Below are 22,128 nucleotides of genomic sequence, written 5' to 3' on the forward strand. Positions count from 1 at the left end.
GGAAGGAGCTGTTTTGAATCACATTAATCAGCCACTGGTCACAGGCTCCCAGAGGGAAGTGTCTTGCAGGTACCAATTACAGTTGGGCCTTCCAAGTTAAGATGACTGGAAATGGGATCTGCCACTCCGAGATCCAGGCTAAGAGTGGTAGAACCACGGAGTTCCACCTGGAAAGAGATGTATCTGTCCACTGAGGGTGTGTGCCCTTGTGAGGGACTGCAAGACATTCTATGACATTGCTCGGCCTGTACCCATGCCAGGACGAAGGGACTACAGTTTTGAAGCTTGGTGATCAAGTCTAAAGTGGGGTGAGCCTCAGAGCTCCACTCTGGGAGAAGGGCAGGTAGAGGCCTGTCACGTGGAAAGAGCACCTATGGGAAGATCACCGGTGCAGCTCACCTCTGAACCAGCACATCAGTCAACATATTTTTATGGAAAATAGGTCTTGTCAAGCACCCTGATTTCATTCTCTGATGAGATTACAAGTTTGGTTGATAAAAGTAACTGCACAGACAGAACAGACTTTTGTAAGGCATTTTATTTAGTAGTGCACAACATTCTAATTAAAAAAATTAGCACTATACAAATCAATAAATACCTGTTAAATGGATTAAGAGCTGTCTAACTGACAGATGTCAAAAAGTAGTTCTCAGCGGTGAACCATCATCCAGTGAGGGATATGGAGTTCTGCAAGGACTGGTATTAAGCCTCAGGCTATTCAACATTTTCATCAGTGATCCAGAATTAAATATAAAATGCTGCTTATAAAATTTGCAGGTGACACAAAGATTGGCGGAGTGGAAAATATTGATGAGAACAGAACAGTGATGCACAGAGATCTGGATTGCTTGGTAAACTGGGCCCATTCAAACAACATGTGTTTTAAGACAGCCAAATGCAAAGTTATACATCTAGGAACAAGGAAGCCGGGACACATTAAAGAATGGAGGACTGTATCCTGCAAAGCAGTGATTCTGGAAAGGAATTAGGGAACACAGCGGCCAAGCAACTCAACATGAGCAATGCTGTAGAAGAGTATGAAATTGATGGAGGAGACCAATTCTACACATTTTAAAAAGCATGTTGAAAGATTTGAGAGGGTGCAGCAAAGAGCCACAAAACGATGTGAGGGATGGAGAAAATGCCTTACAGTGAGAGATTTAAAGAGCTTATCTGTTTAGTGTATCAAAAAAGAAGACTGAGCAGTGATTTGAAGTCAGTGCATAAATACCTTCGTGGAGAGAAATACTGGGTACAGGGCCGGATTACCCAGTAGGCAGACTAAGCATGTGTTTAGGGCACCAGCAAAGCAGGGAGCACCAAAAAAAATGAGATTTTTTTTTGAAAAAAATTGATATTTGATATTTCAAAAAAAGCATTGAAGTAGTCATCATGGGAAAAATCAGAACTTTGTTAGACTTCCTTACACTCCACTACACATTCTTCCCCCATTTTTCTGTTCTCTTTTTATTACTTATCCCCACCTAAACCAGGGGGGCATCCTACTAACGTAGATCGAAATAATGCGAGGAAATCAGATACTGTTATGTATTGCAATAAATTTATGTTTTATTATTGATATATTCTTCTGAGTTATACTACTTGATTCAATTTTTCTCTTTCTTATATACATATATTATATATATATATATATATATATATATATCTATATATATATATATATATATATATATATACACACACATAAAAATAGTGTACGTTGAGTAATTTGTTTGGTTTTTTTAAGTTCAAATAACTGAGATAAGGGGCAGGACGAAACGTAACCAACTGAGTGGAGCACAGAAACGTAAACTGGCAGAAGAAAAGAAACAAAAAACAGCGAAATTTTCCAAAATTTTCCAAAGCTGACATCATTTTTCAAAGCGAATCCATCAGAAGCAACATCTTCTCTCAGTAGCACAGACATCGTTCTAAAACCTCTAGGTGTTTCAGAGACTGACCCTTCTTCTACTGGTGAAGCAAACACCATTCCAGAATATGTGGATGTGTCAGAGACTGTAACTGATCATCCTACTCCTGGTGGTAAAACAGACATTGTTCTAGAAGGTGTGTATGTGTCAGAGACTGAACCTGCTCATGCTGTAAATAATAGGAGAAAAGATCCTGGTATGTGGGTTGATTTCAGTACTGATGATGTAGCTTACTGGATAGATCGTGGACCAAATGACTGTCAATACCAGACTGGCCCATTTGGGAAATCACATCGGACTTTTACCAATGGCAAACAAACAAGATATTGTCCACAAAAAATATTTTTCGGCATGAAAGCAAATAGTGAGAAATACACTCGAGAATGGCTACTGTATTCACCATCAACAGGGTCTGTGTCCTGTTTTGTTTGCAAACTTTTTGCATATAAACCTTCAACATCCCGGTTTGCTGCAGATGGATTTAGTGACTGGTGGAATACTGTTTTAATTGAACAACATGAAAATAGCACTACTCACAGAGATTGAATGTTGACATATTTAAATCGAAGACAGGGCTTTGGATTGACACAAAAATTGGAAGAACAACTTAAAGGGGAGCGTGAATACTGGCAACATGACTTGCAGGGTGTTATAGCTGTTATTCAAACATTAGCTGAATGTGGTCTGCCTTTCCGGGGATCAAATGACACATTTGGATCATTGCAGAATGGAAATTTCTTGGGATTGTTGGAGCTTTTGGCTCAGTTTGACCCATTTTTAGCAGGCCATATCTCAAAATATGGGAATCCTGGCAAAGGTAACCCATCATACTTATCCAAGACAATATGTGATGAACTCATTGGTCTAATGAGTGACAAAGTTCATTCAGCTATTGTGGATGAAATAAGTACTGCTGGGTACTTCAGTTTATCTGTCGACTCTACACCTGATCTTTCACATATTGATCAATTGAGTATTGTACTATGATATGTGTCTCCCACAGATGGAAAACCAGTTGAACAATTTATAACATTCCTCAATTTGAAAAGCCACACTGGTGAAGAAATGGCAAATCAAGTACTGCATTATCTGTGCCAAGTTTGCAAAACAGATTTCTCAAAGTGCAGAGGACAATCTTATGACAACACTGCCAAGATGTCAGGGCGTTATCAAGGAATGCAGAAGAAGCTTTTAGAACAGAACAAATATGCCATATTCATACCATGCGCTGCACACTCTCTCAATCTTGTTGGCCTCAGTGCTGTTGATTGTTGTCCAGTGGCAGTAAGTTTTTTCTTCCTCAACACACCAATGGGCAGTTCTTAAAACATATTTGGGCCATGATCGTGTGTTGAAATCTCCTTCTAATACTCGCTGGGAGGCATATGCAGTGGCAACAAGTGCAATTCTGGAGTCCTACTCAAAGATTATGGATGCATTAGAAAGTATAGCTGAAGACCAATCACAAAAGGGAGAAACTATACAAGAGGCAGAAAACATTGCAAACAAGATGCAAGAACTAGAGTTTGTATTCATGTTGACTGTGTGGAATGAAATTTTACCACACAAGTCAAGCTCTCAAAGAAAAAGAACTGGATTTGAAAACATGTGCAGACTTCTGTCAATCATTAGCAGACCACTTACACACTTTGAAGAATGATTTTGAAAGATTTGAAGAGATATCCAAAGATATCTTGCCTGATACTAACTACACAGAAGCCCAGTCCCGCAAGCGAATCAGGAAAAAACAAGCAAATGAAAGCAGTGCAACAGAAACGGCATTGAATCCTAAAGACAAATTTCGTGTATCTACTTACTACGCTATAATTGATACACTTGAAGCTCATCTGAAGAGGAGAGGTGAAGTGTACAAAGAAGTATCAAGTAGATTTCCTTTTCTAAATGATATGGACTTATCGGACAAACAATATTCACAAGGTTTCCAAAAGTAAGTTGACTCATACCCTGTTGACTTGAGCATGAGTCTCTGTGGAGAAGTATGGCAGTTCTACTGTTATATGCGTGCAAAGTTTAATGAAACAGGAAAAATGAAATTCAGTCACATTGATCTTCATGACACAATATGGAAAGATGGAATACAATGTGTATTTCCAAATGTAGAGATCGCACTACATATTTTTCTAACATTGATGATTACTAACTGCTCCGCAAAAAGCTCTTTTTCTCAGCTGAAAAGAATAAAAAACCCTCAGAGAACAACAGTGCGTCAGGACAGACTTGATTCACTTTCCCTATCGTGTATGAAAGCGGACATGCTTTGTCGAGTCAGCTTTTCTGAACTTATCCAGAATTTTGCAATCAGAAAATCTAGAAAGAAGCTATTTTAATTTCAGCATACATGTAAGTTGTGTGTCATTTCGAAAAATAAAATTTTATTTTACGGTATAATATTGTTTTTATTTTGAATTACATATGGGGGGAAACCATAATCTTTTCAGTGCTTAGGGCCTCTAAAGATCTTAATCTGGCCCTGACTGGATACTAAAAGGCTCTTCAATCTATCAGAGAAAGCCATAACAAGAATCACTGGCTGGAAGTTGAAGCCAGAGAAACTCAAATTAGAAATTAGGCACATTTTTTTAAAAACTGTGAGAGTGATTAAGCACTGCAACAAACTACCAAGGGAATTGGTGGATTTTCCATTTCTTCTTGCCTTCAAATCAAGACTGGATGCCTTTCTGGAAGAAATGGTTTTGACAAACACAAGTCACTGGGCTCAACACATGGCAACTGGGTGAAATGTAATGGCCTGTGATATTCAGGATATCAGACTAAATTATGTAATGGTCCCTTCTGTCCTTAAACTCTATAAATTGCACTGCAAGTGTGTGGCAGAGCTAGAGAACAAAACACAGATTTCCTGACTCCCATCCCTCTGCTTTAACTGCAAGACTGCTTTCCACCTCTTAGCTCAGAAAAAGAGAGTGCACTATAGAACAAAATACATCAGAAATGGATCAATACAAATGCTAGTGGCTGCATTTTAATCACAAGAACCAAAGATTCCAGGATTTATTTTCAAAATACATCAGCGACTGTCCATTTGGGGGATTTGTGCTGGAGGGACATTATGTTAAGCAGGTGAATCAATTTCATTAGTAAATTGTTAAGTTCTAGGTGTATAAAGAAGGCTATTAGAGAACAGAGTGCTGTGACACAAAGGCCCTAACTAGTGAATGTTTATTCAAAGATTTATTTTTTTCAGGGGTTCCGAGATTTCCCCTCCCACCTCCATGTTTTGGGGGAAAAGGAACTTTTTAAAAGAAAACGTTAAGATTTATATTAGTCTGGATTTACGAAGGTCAGTTTTGATATGAAGAAAATCTGACAATATATCACAACAGAGATCTAATTACTTGCACTAAAAAAGGAAATCGTGTTACTTGCAATACAAAGCCACATGCATGCAACTTGATTAGATAGACAGACCAACCCTAACCAGACATCTGGACTTTGTGGAAGCATCAGATAATAGACTAGGGTGACTAGTCAGCAAATGTGAAAAATCAGGACAGCGGATGGGGGGTAATAGGAGCCTATATAAGAAAAAGACCCAAAAATCGGGACTGTCCTTATAAAATCGGGACATCTGGTCACCCTATAATAGACACAAAATTGAATCCACGTCACAGCTCCAGTCCTTCCCTTCTTTTATGTCCACGACTTTTGCCCTGTTCACTATTCAAACCACAGACTTTTCTTATATATATATATATATATAAAAAAAAACCTACCACCACCACCAATGATACAAAGACAACAGGAGAATTTTGTTCATTCAGATTCAACAAATATTACAGTGGCCTGTTGTGAGCTACGAATAGCTAAAAAATCAAATTTCATCAGCAACTCTGTCAAGCTGCATTCCAAACTCAGTTTATCACTGCAGTGAATACCTAGACATTTATCTTCCCTAGCTAGGTTAATCTTGTGTTCCATAATTATCATGACTGTCATAAACACTTTGAATTCTGTTCCTGCAGTTTAGAATGCCGCCATTTTTTGGTGAAACTGAGCATAAAGAAGCACTTCTTGTGTCTAGCTGAATGTCAGCAAGCAAGGATTAAAAATATGTTGCACTTGAGATTGTGCTTCACAATAGAGTTTTGGAAAGCTCAGCAGCTTTGGTTTGGAGGTGGTTCTGTTCATCTTTATCTAGAGCTGTAACCCTTACAACTTGCAAATGATCTTAGTTGATTAGATAAAGTTGCCTCAGTAGTTACAGTATCCCCAGTGGGAAAAGAGTGAAGAGTACTGTGAATATTGGGGTAGCCAGGCCCACCGACGGGGGGAGGGCAAACGGAGCAATTGCCTAGGGGCCCAGGTATCCAATTGCTCAGCTAGCAGGGGCAGTGGCCCGGAGCCCTGAACTCTTTTAAATCACCCAGGCAGGCTGCAGGGCTCCTAGAGGCATGCAGGTGGTACCAGCGGCAGCAAAGGCAGCTGGTTGGGCACGTGGAAGCCCTGGCCGTGCCAGAAGAGCGTGCCCAGCAGTGCAGCCGGCAGCGCCCAGCAGCTCAGCCCATTCACAATTCTGCCCTGGAGCCCAGAATTGCTATTAGCAGGCCTGAGGGTAGCCTTATCCAGGGCAAAACTGTCAGGTGTTTATGGGTGACCTCTGCATTTATATATGTATTTATGTTATTTGCAGGATGTGCCTATTACAAGCCTCTAAATGCATTTACAGAAAAACAGCCAAACGGTATTAGGGAATGCACACAAAATACTGTTCTGTAGCTAAACCAACCCCTTCGTAATCCAACTCAGCGGGAGCCTGGGTGGCCAGATACAGCAAGGCCTCAACTACACCTGAGGGCTAAAAGGCTCTGTTTGCAGAAGGAGAAAAGGGGGTCAAATCCAGGAATCAAGGGGCCCACTATGAGAATGCCCTGACCCCCACCTCCCAGATATACAGGAGATGGAAGTATCTAGGATTACATGCTTGATTGTCCCAAGTGATCCCAGGTGTCAGAGTAAGAAACTAAGAGAGAGGAGGTCCATCATTCACACAGGTCACAATCATAGAACAAACTCAGGTCTTTGTCATTCCGTGGAGGTGGTAGAGGGCTCTGCCTTCCCTCCAGCCACTAGATCTCTCAGAACCCAGTTTAACCTGACTCTACTTTTTACTCACAAACCAACAAACAAATATGAAGTGGACATAACAACTAAGTGAGAGTAGCTCCCAAACTTATTTTTTCTCCCTAACAAGGATTTTTTTTTTTTTTTTTAATTAAAGGACATGACGGAGTCAGTTCCTGGTTCCACTATAAATTTCTTGTGTGACCATTATGTCCCTTTAACCACTCTGTACACCTCCGTTTTCCCACCTGTAAAATGAGAATGACAACTTATCTACCTGACAGGGATGATTTAAGACTAAATGTATTCATGTTTGTAAACCCTACTAAGACCTCTGGATGGAAAGCCCCCCACTGCTTCTGCTGAGTATGATTATGATTGTTTAGAAGGAGGGGTGTGTGTGTGTGTTTGTCCTACCGTCTTGGATTTCCCTCTCTCAGAATTTCCAAAACCTTCCAAAATCACATTACTCAAAGCCACATTGTATTGGTGTACCCAATCTATCCAAGCTTCCTGAAACTTTTCAGAGAGGAAAATGAATGAATTTGAAATTACGAAGGGGGAGAAGAGGGATCTGTGTTTTTCAATAAATGTTGCCAAAAATAAACTGAGTATTCCCTTCTGCCCACAGAACATGGTCTTTCATTCACATTCCTCCTCAGGGGGAAGGGGAGAAGGACAGAGTTGTCATTAACCCACCTGCAGCATAATATGCAAGAGTTATTTCATTGGAAAGGGAAAAAAATGGAATGGCATGAAGTCACCTTTGGCTTCCGCTGCAAGAGTGGCAATATGCCAAACTTAAATGGAAACACAGAGCCACAATCATCATTAGCATAAACAATGACAGAGTAAGCTGAGAAAATATGCCACAATTACCCACCACTTTCCCAGCTGTACTGGAAACATCTGAGCTGAGGAAGAAGAGGAGATGTCCTCCAAATGTGGAAATAAATTAAAGTGCACAGGCAAGCAGAAAGTTTACAAGAGGAATCTTTTTACCTCTGCAGAAGCCTTCAAAAAAATCCCCCACGCAATCAAACAAATGCTTTTGTGTGTGAAAACATATATATGAGTATAAAGAAAAGCTGAAAGGAACCTTGCAGGGGCAAATCACACAGTACAATGAACTTAACTTTGTTGGAGGATGCTACAAAAAGTAGTAATTCTAACTATGATGGCAACAGCTGCTGGGAAGCCTGATGATGAGGTGGAGAAGGTACTTGAAAAGAAAGAGGCAATAATAGCCAATGAAAGGAAGGCCAAATATATGCATGGTAAGTAAAAAATAAGTCATCCACTACAAGGTGATCAATAACAAGGTGGGTAGACAAGTAGACACTGGGCAATGTAACATAACAGAAAACATTCCCAAAGCTGTTGAATGATTTAAAAAAAATCAAGGGCATGTAATTCACATCCACCACATATTCTGCAGCTTAACAATATCAGACAGGGAGAGTCAATGTGATCCATACAGTTCAAAGTGGCAGCAATGTACCTGCCCTGTGTTTTTTTGCACTGCTTGAATCTAATCTTGCTCAACTTCAGACAGGATGACAGCAGCATGCAAAATAGACTGCTGTGATGCCTAAGATACCTATGTCATTCCAGCCTTTCTTTGAGAGCTGCAGCAGCCAAAACACTTTGCCTTGCAGCTTTGGAAAAAAGCTACCCAGTTATTTCACACAGGTCTGACCGGTCACCCTGAATCGGAATGCCAGCTGCACACCCCAAGAAAGGGTGGAAACATGACACAGATAAGGAAGGGGGGAAAGAGGAAGTGAAATCAGATGAAAGCGAAAGAAACAATGAAGAAAACAGATGGGAAAAAAGAAAGCACAACAGAGTCTACAAAAAAAAAAGAGAGAGAAGAGTGGAGGGAACAGAAAAAAGAAAAAAAGATGAACAAAGACAGGGAGACAGAGTGTATTAGATTTTTTGATATTGAGTAAAAAAACTGAATGCCAAAATATTACAATAAATGAACATACATATAATGTTAAGTTTTATGTGAAAATATTTTATGAGCCCTGCCATCTCCCCTTTTGGCTAAAGTATTAGCAAAGTTAAGCAAGGGAATTGTTCATTTTTTAACTTCGTTAATTGCTGTCAAGCTGACAGCCAGTATTGTGAATGGAAGCCTCCCTTCAGTAACGGGATGGAGAAATGGTTAAAAACGTTATGAAATAACTAGCTCTCCGGGGAAGTTTCTTCCTAACCACCTTCAGTTTGAGGTTCGCCTGTGTCTTGAAGCACAAGGGTTCATAAAATCCCTTCCATTTTCTCCCTATAATTTGTAATTGTGGATGTGCTCATTATCTACAAAAATGTCAAATACTTCTTTATATCCTTTCTTGATCCCAATAATATCTAGTGGCAGTGAGTTCCACTGGTTAATTATACATTGTGTAAATAATGTTTTTTCTTTGACCAGTTTTTAATATATTGCTTTTCAATTTTATTCAGTGTCTCATTGTTCTTTTATTAATCAAAAAAAGATAAATAGGAACTCCACATTTGCCTTCTCTATACCATTCTTCTCAATCTAGCTTCAGCTGGAAATTTTCCAAGACTCTAATTATTTCCATTTTCCATTTCTATGCCCCTTCTATAGCCTCTTTGAGATAAGGTGAGCAAAAATGAACATTCTATTCCAGGTACTGGCATACTATTGATTTTTATAATGACATTATTCTCTTTTCAGTATTATTTTCTATTCCACTCCTTCTGCACCGAACATTTTCACACTGAGCAGAGGTTTTAATTGAGCTGCCCACAGCTATGCGTATGTCTTTTTCTTGAGCGGCCACAGTTAATTTATAACCCTGTAACCTGTAAGGGGAAAGCTCTCCAAGTTTGCCAGGCCTTGGGGGTCCAAGCAGAGCTTCAAATTCAGTGGAGAGAGGAGCTGAATACTTGAAAAGAGCTATTTTGGAGCTCATAAAAAAACCCTGAATAATTCAAAATGTGAAATAGTTAATTGTTTGAGTTGTATGATTTATTTTGTCAACATTTTATCAATAAATACACCCTCTTTTCCCCTCCCTTATTATTCTCATTCCCTCTCACATGAAAGTAACTATCCAAAAAAACAGGTAAATTTGGTGAATTTGTCCTTCCAACCATAACTCATATTCATCTGTATTTTTGTTTCCTTTAGGTTTCGGGCCACCTGCAAGTTTTGTAGTTTGCGAGACATACGGGGTGGAGTACAGGGAAAGGGCAGGGAAGGGTCTCAAGTAGAGGTGGGCAGAATGTTTTGTGAAAAATGCAGATTAGGGTTGACCGAAACATTTCACAAGTTCATGTCAAATTTGCAGAACTTTTTTCAGCAGACAAAAAATCTGAAGTCAAAGCTCTTCTTTTTGACATTTCAAAATTAAACATTTCAGTGCAAAATAGCTTTTCATTTCAAACTTTCCTCCAATTTTATTCAAAAAATAAAGTGTAAAAAAGCTCCCTTGGCATTGAAAAAAAAACATTTCATGTCAGGTCAAACAAAATGATAGCTTGACTCAAACATTTTTTTTAATTTTTCAGAACTGCCAGCAAACTGAAAAATCAGTTATTGGAACGCCTCTTGCTTTCAGCCAACTGTTATCCATGTAGTCTGTTTGTTCAAGGAGGATTTGGATGCTAACATGAGGTTACTCAGAATGGTTGGCACAGTTGTAGAGTGTCCAGAGAAGCATACTCAGAGGCAGAATCTCTATGCTTGTTACCAGTAGTCTGGAAAGATTATTTATCTTTCCGGGTAGAGGGGGTTCATGGTGAGCCAGCACAGCAGAAGGTCATAAATCTGTTCTGGAAAGAGCAAGTACTAACAAAGCAACTCGCTACCACCCCATTACAGAGACAATTGAGTCCCGTGGTGTTGGATATTTGGTCCATGCCTAGGAATAACATTGGCTAGTGCTATGTAACAGACATGCTTCCAGAGAAACGTGTAACTCATCTGTCCTGCTTATAAATGCTATCTGGATATTATGCTCTCTCTCTCTCCTGCAATCATTTTCTTTTAAATTAAGGATTTACCAGTATCTCATGTAAATGCATGGCGGGGCCCCAAATTTCACCATGTGTTGTAGCCCTTTTTTAAAATAATCCCATCCATAGATGCTAATTTGCGAATCAACCTGTTTCTCAACTCTACACCTCAATCTCTTTTAGACCCAGATACTAAAAGAAGCACTTCATGAGCAGACACCACTGACTCAACTGGGCTCCTGATAGGGTCCACCCAATAGAACCCGCTGTAGGATCACCAGTGCATCATTCAGTTATCATGTACATGCACATCACTGTGTTTCAGCATCTCCCCTATTTGTGAACAATTTGCCGCCACGCTATTGCCCAATTCCCTCTTCCATGCATTACAGTTTCTGTACATTAAAAGGACAGAGCCCCCTAAAGCTGTTCTTCAGGAAGAGACTCTATCAGTGCTCAGAAACACTGAACAGAATAATTGAACAGGTGAATAAGGTGAATAAGGGACCAACTCATTCTAGCAAATATTTTATTCAAGATTTTTCTCTTTCCTCCCCCTTTTGTCCCACCTGCTCTCCCAAGGGTATAAGCTTGAGAACTGTCATGCTAGTTGCTCCCTAAGGTTAACAACATTTGCTATAATATTCAGCTTCAGACCTGTGCTATTAAATAGGCGGTAAATAGGATTACAAGGGGCCTGCTCCTTGAGGGCCTGAATTGTTATTTTCTTGCTTTGAGCCGAATGCATCCACCATGAGAACAGCAAGCTAAGAATCATTTAAAATGTATACAAAAAAGAAAGAGATCATTTTCTCAACATTCATAGAAATGGACCCCTTTGGTGTGTTCCTTAAACCAAATTTCCACTTGTATTCTTTCACTTCTATAATTTAATGTTTCAGAAACTCAACTTCCTTCAAGCAATGATTACATAACAAATACAAATAGATCAATTTTAAGTACAGTCCTCCTCCCCCAACCATTAGAAATGTGATGGAGCCCTTCACTGCAGGAAACCTAACACCAGCCAAAAAAAGATTAAAAGTTCTATTTTACCTAGACAATAGTGACTAAACTGCTGAACAGCCAATGCCTGGTAAACAGTACAGTGTCCAAAAAAACAAACAAAAAAAAAAAAGATTAAAAATTTCAAAGAACGTTCCTATCCAATGGAAATTCCTAAATCCTAGTAATTAAATGTGTGCTCCCTTACAGACAAACCAGCTTGCCCTGCACTGATGCAGTCAGGTTTTCTCACAACCTCTCACATAGCTTTTACACTCTGCCTACAGTAATGAGCCTGCAGACCACCCTATTACTTTACTGCAAGATACAGGGCCACTGTGGGGCACTCACAACCTAATCAGCAAGATAAATAACTTACATGTGCTAAATGCCATCTCAGAGCGCACAAAGAGATACCACAGATCTCATCTGAAAGCACATGACTGCAGTGAAGATTAGCATTTCATTCCAGCATGGGGGTGTGTGTGTGTGTGTGTGTGTGTGTGTGTAATTTAATGCTTTCAGCTGTAAGGAGAGAAATTAGTGCCAGTTTCCATAAATATCCTTGAACTAGCCTCCCAGAGAAACTGATTAAGACATGAACCCAGTTTCTTCACTAACCAATTCAAGGATCTTCTGTAACACAGAGGCCCATCGGTGATTCACTACTCTGTGTCAGCACCTCGTGTCATGATATTTATCCAAAAGGTGGCATGTAGTATATCACTGGAAAACTAATAATTCACTGATCATTAATATTCTTGTGGGATGTATGTATGGTAAACCCACAAAGGACTTTATCGATATGTGTTGCAAATGTATTCGGGAAGCAGTGCCTAAACCACACCTGTTCCAGACAGGAATGTAGTTCCACCTGCTTAAGTGTGTCTCTGAGGTAAAGTAGCCAATGTGTGACCAAAGACAAAGAAAGCACACTTACATGCAAGGTAAACAAAACCATTAGGAGAGCAAGTGGGCAAAGATGAATACATAATGTAGACAGGGGACGGAGACTGCCCCTAGGAATCCTTCCTGCCTCTTGAAGTAGGGTCAAAGAACTTTGGGAAGAGAATAAAGCATCTACATCCCAGCAGAAGATCAGCTGATTGTATACAATATTACTGTAGTATAAAAGTACATCAAATAAGGTTTTTTTTATGAAAGCCTATAGCATGCTCATGATTAATAGCACTGTGAAATTATGCATTAACACTAACTAGGAATTATGGATAATCACTAGTTATATGCTTTAAAATCTGGGACCAAACACAGGTAAAAACAGATTTTCTCCTAAACAGGAGGGAAGGTAGCTATCTACTAGTCTCAAACAAATTAATCAGCAAGGAATCAAAGCAATAGAAGTCCCTTTACATATGAATCAACAGGGGGATAGGAAGTCAACAGGAAGGGAAGAACAGCAGGAAGCCTTCCTGCCTCGTGTAACTTTGGGAGATATAAGCAGAAATGGAGAGCCATTTTGGAGCGGTCACTTGGGGAATGCAAGTGGCCAGAGCTCTGGAAATCACAGAACATTGGATCTTTCAACCAAGGGGATTGAAATCCCTGGGAACTGAGTTTAGGTGAGAAACTTGTTTAGGCAATGATTGTAAATTGCTGAATTTAAATTTGTCTTAAAAGCGCATTTTTACTTTTGTTTATTTGTAAGCCTTTCTATTTTTATTCCTTATACTTGGTATCACTTTAACCTATGTCCTTTTGTTAAATAAATTTGTTTTGTTGTAAACCAATTCAATGCTATGACTGAAATGAGAGTATTTGTTAAATCCCAGTTAAATTAATGAGCTGCAGTTTATCGTCTCTTTAATGGAGCAGCAAATTTAATAACTTGTGAGTGTTCACTGTGGGGGCTGGACACTGCATGGAGACATCTCCAGGGAACTCAGGAGATGGGGTTCACTGTTTGTTACCAGCAAGGCAAGGTTTGGATGGACAGAGTCCAGAAGAGATTGCTCACAAGGCAGACAAGCTGGTGTGTCAGGGAGTTGTCTTGCAGTTTAGCAGTAGCAGAACTTTCACATGCTGAGGCTGAGAGGGGTAACACAGTTACGCACAATTCTGGCAACCCCCACAGATTACCATTCCCCTTGCTTCCTTTGCAGGTGGAGGGAATGCTTCCTATTGGTTAGAAAGGGCAACTAGAAGTCTCAAGATTCCACTCTTGATTTCGCCACTTGATCTTTCTGTGTGACCTTTTCATCCCCGTACTGAGCCATTTGAAAACTACCTCACAGGTTACTGTTTGAGGGCCAAATTCATCCTTAGGCTGCTGTACAAGTCCAAAGCATGATAATTAATACTAAAGAACAAGGACTCACAACCCTATCCTATTTGTTTCCTCAGAGGTACACGACTCTAGAGAGCTTGTGGTTTGGGTATGTTTCCCCTTGCCCTCACAATGTCCCAGCAATTAAAACAACACCATCGGCATTCTAATAATCCCAGTGAAAAGTTTTAATACCAGCACTGGGCAGGCAGAAAGCAGGCAGGCTTCAGGCCCTCTCCTCAATGCAACCTCCATGCTCACTTCCCCAATACACTTATACTATCTTCCTGAAAGCAAAATACAATGCCCAAAATCTCTTCAAAATTCCCCGCTGCGTGAAAACTGTCACTAAATCCAAATCTCACTTGCCATAGGGCGCATAATACACTCTTGGGGTCTTCAGTCTCCTATTCCTATCATTCCTCATAGTCAGCCAGATTTCACTGCTCCCCTACTGACCGCAACTAAAATAAACCAATCAACCAACTCCTGAATGGCACATCTTCTCTCCCTTCTCATGTGAGGGTAATAGACACAAGAACTCCCAGATCGGTATTGTTTCCTCCCTAACAGCCTGTCACAAGAAGCCAGAATGCGCTTTGATGCAGGAAGGTATCACAATGATTAGTATCTCAAGCAGTGTAATTAAAAACAAGTTGTATTAAGAATAGAGAAAATCCAATTAAAACAAAAGAAATAGTCTGCATAAGGTATCCACTCTGAAACGCTGCAAGTACTCATCTATACAGGTACAAGTGATGTGTCCAGGATTAAACCATATTTTGCATTCCAAACTAGTGTGACCTTTCTTTCCTACTTATCTCTTTTTTTCCTCTACCACTTTGACTGGACAGCCTGGCCTAAATTCCTTCCTGCACCAAGATCTTCTTTGACCAGAAGAGGGCCGAGTAGTAGAGAGGGAGCTGGTTACAGTGCAGATTATCAAGTTTCAGCTGCTCCAGCCCAGACCTGAGGTATATTAGAGTAGTTTTATGAGCTGCTCTAATTTACACCAGCTGTCTGTGATGCCCAGGAGACCATATGCCAGTTAAGCTTAAGCATCCTGCTCCTAAGACACTTCTTTATGCCCCTGATGCTACGATGGGGATGACAGCTGATGTATGAACCAGATATGCTGGTTTTATGCCAGTTGAGAGCTCCCTCATGCTGGAGAAATTTTCATCTGGCCTCTTAGGGCTAGATTCTGGCCACCTTGTGCTGCATCAGTGACTCACCGTAGCTGCAACAGAGGGAGAGGATCTGACCCACTGCCTCCAGTTTCAGAGTATAACAGGGTGGATTGCCCTATAGGCAGAAAAGCCTGGGGCTAACCAACCCTGATTACATAATGAGACACACTCAACAGGGATTGGGTGAGTCCCCTATAAAAAGCAGCTGAAAGCTACTGTGGGGTGGGATGCCCAAGCAGATGAACTAATTAGCATGAACAGGCTCCAGAAAAGAGTCCCGGGATAAAGGACTGAAACTACAGGCAGAAGAGGCCTGGGAGTGACCCAACTAGAGGGCAAAATGGATGGATTTGATTTTGGGATTTTAAATTTTACTTTCGAGTTTAGTCTAGCACAATAAACCCAGACCCCAGGAAGTGTGTGGAGTCTGAGTAAAAGGGCCTGGAAGAGAGAGTATAAAGAGCAGGACAGCGCAGAGGCACCCCTGGCCATGAGAGGGCTCATGGGTGGCAGCCAACAAATTTTACGGAGTCACCATTTCCCTTTTCCCCTCATGTCATCTCATTTATCGCCTCCAATCCATTGTAATTTCTGGTATCTCTATGAATGAGTTTCCCCAGAGGGAAGTTTTTCAGTCTCCCTCTCATGTCATGTGTACTGTATGTCTTCCCAAAGCCATTCAGAATTATATTCAGTGCTTTGGATAAACAAACACTGAGTTTTCTGTTTTTCCATGTAAGTTCCTTTGGTAGTGTATGTACATGATTCATGCAGGTCTGTCCCACTTTCACTGCTTGCTTCAAAATAAGCATTCCCCATCCCTCCCAGATCAGTCTGCTCTTTGCTATAGCCTAACCATCATGCGTCTGCATGTTAACTTTCCTGTTGGAGGTGTTAACATCAATTCATCTCCCTGTTTGTCTTGCACCTGAATGTAAAGTGAAAGGCTCATTTAATTCCTATAATTCCTCTCAGCATTAATTTGACTATATTAAATATGATTTATTGAGAGATTAAAGTCAGTCTGTCTGTCACCACCCAAATTGCAATGAATATGAATTCACCAGTGAAAGGAGAGAGGTTAGCAGATGTGCTGGGCTTTGCTGTTTGGGGAAATCCACATGCTCCCTCCATTCAGAGTAGCTGCTTGATCTTTTGATTTCCCTGTGTAAAGAGGCCTTAGGCCTTGCCGGAGATCGACACTTCTGTGATCGATACAGTGGGGGTGAAGACCCGCTAAAACTGCAGAACACTCTCCGGTTGACTGCGGTACTCCACTGGAATAGAAGTAAGGTAAATCGATGGGAGACCATCTCCTGTCGATGCAACACAGTGATGACACTGGGATAAATCGACCTAAGCTACGTCGACTCCAGTTACGTTATTCATGTAGCTGGATTAGCGTAATTTAGGTTGATTTAACATGGGAGCATAAACAAGACCTAAGAAAGTTGAGGAGCTAAGGCCCAATTCCAGTTAAGGAGCCCAGAATCACTATAGAGAAGGTGGCAATAAATTCCAGCAGTTCCAACAAACCTTGGACATGCATCTGAACTGTAAGAGGTTTACCTGAACCAAACCTCCAAATTTTCTGAAGTCTCATAAGAGTGATTCAGTTACTATCACCTGGCAGCTCTTCAGTAGCCTCCTTGGAATAAAATGGTGGTCTCTCAGTTCAGTTTCTAGAAGACAGGTAGTCCTATCTCAAACACTGCCTTCACATTTAGCTCCCTTATTTACAGTCTCCTCAGAAAGTTGAATGAGCACAGGGAATGAGCTTCATCCATTCTTTCCTTAAAATGGTCTCTCCAGAAGAAAGCCAAAGGTGGTGGGGATAAACTTTGCAGAGCTGCTGCCCATGTTGTGGATATACAGAGATTCCAGCACAGAAGAGAGCTGGGTAGCAAAGAGGAAGCTGGTTACAACAGATTCTCAAGTTCCAGCTGCTCCAGCCCAGACCCGATATATGTCAATACACCGCTTTTCAACAGTACTCACATTGCTTAATGGAAAAAAACTCGAAGCCCCACAGTGTTGAGCCCAACACAAAATCCCAGTGAATGTATTAACATAGCCAATGTCAGCATTGATTCATCTCTCCTCAACAGCCTTATTGCACCTTGCATGTTTATACAATCCCTAAGTCAAGGTGTTAATCCACAAACCTGCACTATGAAATGCTTCCTGATAAAAGTGAGATCTCCTCTTATCCAAATTATAACAACAAGCTGTTCTGAGATAGTTTCCTCCTGACTGAACCAACAATACATCCTGAGCTGGCAGATACCATCATAAGGCATGAACCAGCAGTCTTGTTAATTGGTCCCATAATATGACACTCTTACCTTTCCCAAATAATCTCTCTCTCAGTATTCTGCTTTCAGTAACAGTACAGAATGTGAAGGGTGCTCACCCAGAAATGGCAACAAATACAACACTCTGCATCTTCCCTCTGGGCACCTCAAAGACAATACCCCGTGAGATGTTACAATACCCCCGTGGATGTTATACCCCGTGAGATCATAATTTCCATTTTACAGATAGGGAAAAAAGCACAGGGAAGGTAAGTGACTTTCTTAAGGTTACACGCAGAGTAGTTTATTCTTGCTTTGGCTACCTATTAGGGAAAACACAAAGATTTGTGAATCGACTCAAAAACATCCACAATGGCCTAACATATCTCATGATCCTTTCTTATTACTACTTGCTGATCTGCTCAATCCTGTAATCTGCCTGGACCAATGGCACATCTGAGTTAGCTGTCCCCATCCTCAGTAAATCTGACTCCATAATCTGAACAGTCAAACACTGTACTTGACAACCTTTTTCAGCCATAGAAAAGCTAAGATTGTGGGTATTAATTTTGTCGATAAAATAAGTAGTAACTTAACTCACAAAAATCTGAGTTAAGTGTCATGAAAAAGCAAGAAAGGCAACATTAAATCAGAAAACGTGAAGTCACGTTTGTGCTTTAGTGAATATCATGTAACAAAAAAAGAAAACTCATTTCTATTTTCTGTAAATTCCAGCTTCATTCAAGGCCTGGGTTCTCAGCTTAATTTTTGAGTCTATAAACCAGATATTCAATATTAATTATATATAGCTGCAGCGTGTAAGGAAATAATTTTTCTTCATGTTTTGTATGTTACCATACATATTTTTGTCATACAATAAAATAATTACATTAAATAATAATAATAAAATAATAACAAGCTTTTTGTTACTAAGTTTTAGAAAGATTGATAAGAATTTTTGATACATCCGCCCCACCACAGCTGATCATGCTATTGCTTACTCGGTGGTTTCACCAGCTCACTCAAAATGCTATAATTAATGCCAGTTTTAATAAGGCCTGCTTAAAAACTCATTTGCACACATTGCTCATATCCACAAATATAGCCCTAATTTATACTTATGGAGCAATGTGCTCTTTCTCCATTGTTGCATTACCTTCATTGCCTAACTTAACTCTTCATCCCATTTTGGCGACATTGAAGCTGTTCCACTTTGTATAAATAATTAACTATTCAGTAGAGCAGGGACTTGAACTCAAGTGCCCCATCTCCGACGGGAAGTGCTCTAACCAATGGGTTACAGAGTCTATCTCACATTATACAATGTGAAACAGCTTTCGTCGGAGAGCTGGAGAGAAACATACCGCTGAATATGCCCAGTGGTTAGGGCACTCACCTGCAAATGTAGGAGGCCCAAATTCAAATCTCTGCTCTGAATCAGGCAGAGTGGGGACTTTAATCTTGGTCACCTATGTCCCAGCTGAGTATTCTCACCATGGGGCTATCAAGTATAAGAGGGTGGGGCCGCAACAGCACCTCCTCCTCCCTGAACAGCATTTCCAAATATCCTTGGGTTTTTATTTTTTAAAAAGCAGTTAAAATTCCCAAGCGCTAAACAATGTGTTTGCTTTGATTTTGTTGATAAAACCAAAACATTTTTGCTTTGGATGAACTTGCACAGCTCTAGTTGTGTTTTCCTTACGGTCACACAGCAAGTGAGCGGAAGGGCTGTTAATAGAACCTCAGACTCCCACTTCCCAGTCATATCCCTAAGCCATTAGACAAATTATGTCTCTTGCTATTAATGACCTTAATATGTGTCTGATCCTAACTACATGCTGTGTGTCAGCACTGGCCACTGATCTAATCCCTCATTATTCCTGCGGGTTTTGAAACACAACAAAACCTGAGAGTAAACATAATTAGTTACTGAGATTTACTGACATCTGTAACATGCTTTTTGCTCTTAACCTACTGAGGGAAACATATTTAAAGTTCCACACAAGGACTTCATCACAGGATTAAGCTGGCTGAAATCCTGTGCGATTAGTTTTCTTATCTATTTTTAAAATATTTCCTCAAGTGTCCAGGTTGATTCAGGTAGTAAATAAAAATAGTCCTCTGTTTCTCAAAAACAAGACCAATGAAAAGCGAAAGAAGAGAAGTCAATAATTTCACTATTAGTCCCAGGCTCAGGCATGCTTCAGAGCAATATATACAATATTGAACAGCAAACACTTTAAAGACAAAAAACCTTCAATAACTCATACATTTTTCCGGAATCACTGGCTGCTTCAATGATCCAAAACTATTTGACCAAAGATCACCCAACAGTTCCCAGGTTATTCATCCTTAAAGGATCCTGCCCACAATTACTGGGAAGAGTTCAAACAATGTAAAATTTTGCACAATATACCTGCATATGTAATGTCTTCCACCTTTTCCACTATGCTGGCAAACTTCATGCAGTCACAGTTTGGGGCTTGCAATCACTATTTACGACATCAGATTGTTTTGGGTTTTTTTTTAGTGCTTTGTAATCCTTTCCTCATATGAGACCAGTAGTGAATTAAAAGCAGCCAGTGACCTGCCTATAAAGTCTGTAGTGCTGACAAGACCAAATGGATGAACAATACTATTCCACTTTATCATTTGAGCAGCAAAGTTTGTAATTGTGGAAGATTTATTAAATTCCATTTGCAGCCATCAATATCAAATTACAGAGGAGTTTCCTTGTCAGTAGCACTTTGTAAAAAGAGAAAATAAACATGTATTAAATGGAAGTGTATTATGGAAATATACAAATGGCTTTCCTAAAAAAAGACAGAGAGATGATGAATCTTTTCTTTGTATCTTTGTTTGTGTTATTTGTTCCAATAATACATATGAGCTGCATAATGGCAGTATATAATTACTTCTGTTCATTAGAAAAAAGTCTACAGGAAATAGGCCTGTCAAATGATTTTTAAAAACTGCAATTAATCGTGAGATTAAAAAAATAGTCATGATTAATGACAGTTTTAATGCCACTGTTAAATAATAGAATAACAATTTAATTTTATTATAAATATTTTTGGATATTTTTCTACATTTTAAAATATATTGATTTCAATTACAACACAGAATAAAAGGTGTACATTTCTCCCATCTTATTATTATTTTTATTATAATATTTGCACTTTAAAAAACAAAAAAAATTGCTTTTTTCAATTCACCTCATACAAGTATTGTAGTGCAATCTCTTTATCCTGAAAGTGCAACTTACAAATATAGAATTATTATACCAGTGATGCAAGGTATTTATGTGCCGGTGGGCTTGTCTTCACTACAGGGGTAAGTTGACCAAAGTGAATAATGTAACTGGAGTCGACATAGCTTAGGTCGACTTACGCCGGTGTCTTCACTGTGCTGTGTCGACGGGAGACGCTCTCTGGTCAACTTCCCTTACTCTTCTCGGACAGCTGGAGTACCAGGGTTGACCGGGGAGTGCTCTACCTTCAATTTAGCGGGCCTTCACTAGATCTACTAAATCAATCCCTGCTGCATCGATTGCAGGAGTGTCAATCTTCCTCTAGTGAAGACCAGCTCAGATATTCTAAACATTCATATGCCCTTCATGCTTCAACCAACCTTCCAGAGGACATGCTTCCATGCTGATGACAGGTTCTGCTTGATAACAATCCAAAGCAGTGCAGACCGATGCACTTAACTTTTCATCATTTGAGTCAGATGCCACCAACAGAAGGTTGAGTTTGTTTTTTTTTTTGGTGATGGTGGTTCGGGTTCTGTAGTTTCCGCATCAGAGTGTTGCTCTTTTAAGACATCTGACAATGTTTCACACCTCGGCCCTCTCAGATTTGGGAAGGCACTTCAGATTTGTAAACCTTGGGTCGAATACTGTAGCTATCTTTAGAAAGCTCATATTTGTACCTTCTTTGCATTTTGTCTAATCTGCAGTGAAAATGTTCTTAAATTGAACAATGTATACTGGGACATCAGTGAAGACTGCCAAAACACGAAATATAAGGCAGAATACAGGTAAAAACCACAGAGCAGGAAACATATAATTCTCCCCCAAGGAATTCAGTCACAAACCTGCCCGGGTCAAGTAGTGGTTCTAGATTTTGCCATTTTTCGAAATCACTACCTGTTGGCACTGATAGATTGTGCTTTTGAAGGTGTGTCTGTCTGCACTGCATTGGATCGTTATCAAGCAGAACCCGTTATCAGCATAGAAGCATGTCCTCTGGAATGGTGGTCAAAGTATGAAGGGGCATATTAATGTTTAGCATATCTGGCACATAAGTACCTTGCAACACCAACTACAACAG

General features: G+C 39.9%; 1 protein-coding gene and 1 long non-coding RNA gene across 7 annotated transcripts in view; both read right to left on the reverse strand.

Moving 5' to 3' along the window:
- Positions 1 to 22,128, reverse strand: part of DMD (dystrophin) — a 1,912,888-nt gene that overhangs the window by 1,883,132 nt on the left and 7,628 nt on the right. The window lies entirely within an intron of this gene.
- On the reverse strand, positions 12,908 to 21,344 carry LOC122464047. Its single transcript, XR_006287891.1, has 3 exons — positions 21,184 to 21,344; positions 15,152 to 15,153; positions 12,908 to 12,919 (listed from the first exon to the last, which is right to left on the reverse strand). It is a non-coding gene; the product is annotated as an uncharacterized LOC122464047 (long non-coding RNA).

Source organism: Chelonia mydas, chromosome 1 (assembly GCF_015237465.2).
Source record: "Chelonia mydas isolate rCheMyd1 chromosome 1, rCheMyd1.pri.v2, whole genome shotgun sequence".
Lineage (NCBI taxonomy): Eukaryota > Metazoa > Chordata > Testudines > Cheloniidae > Chelonia > Chelonia mydas.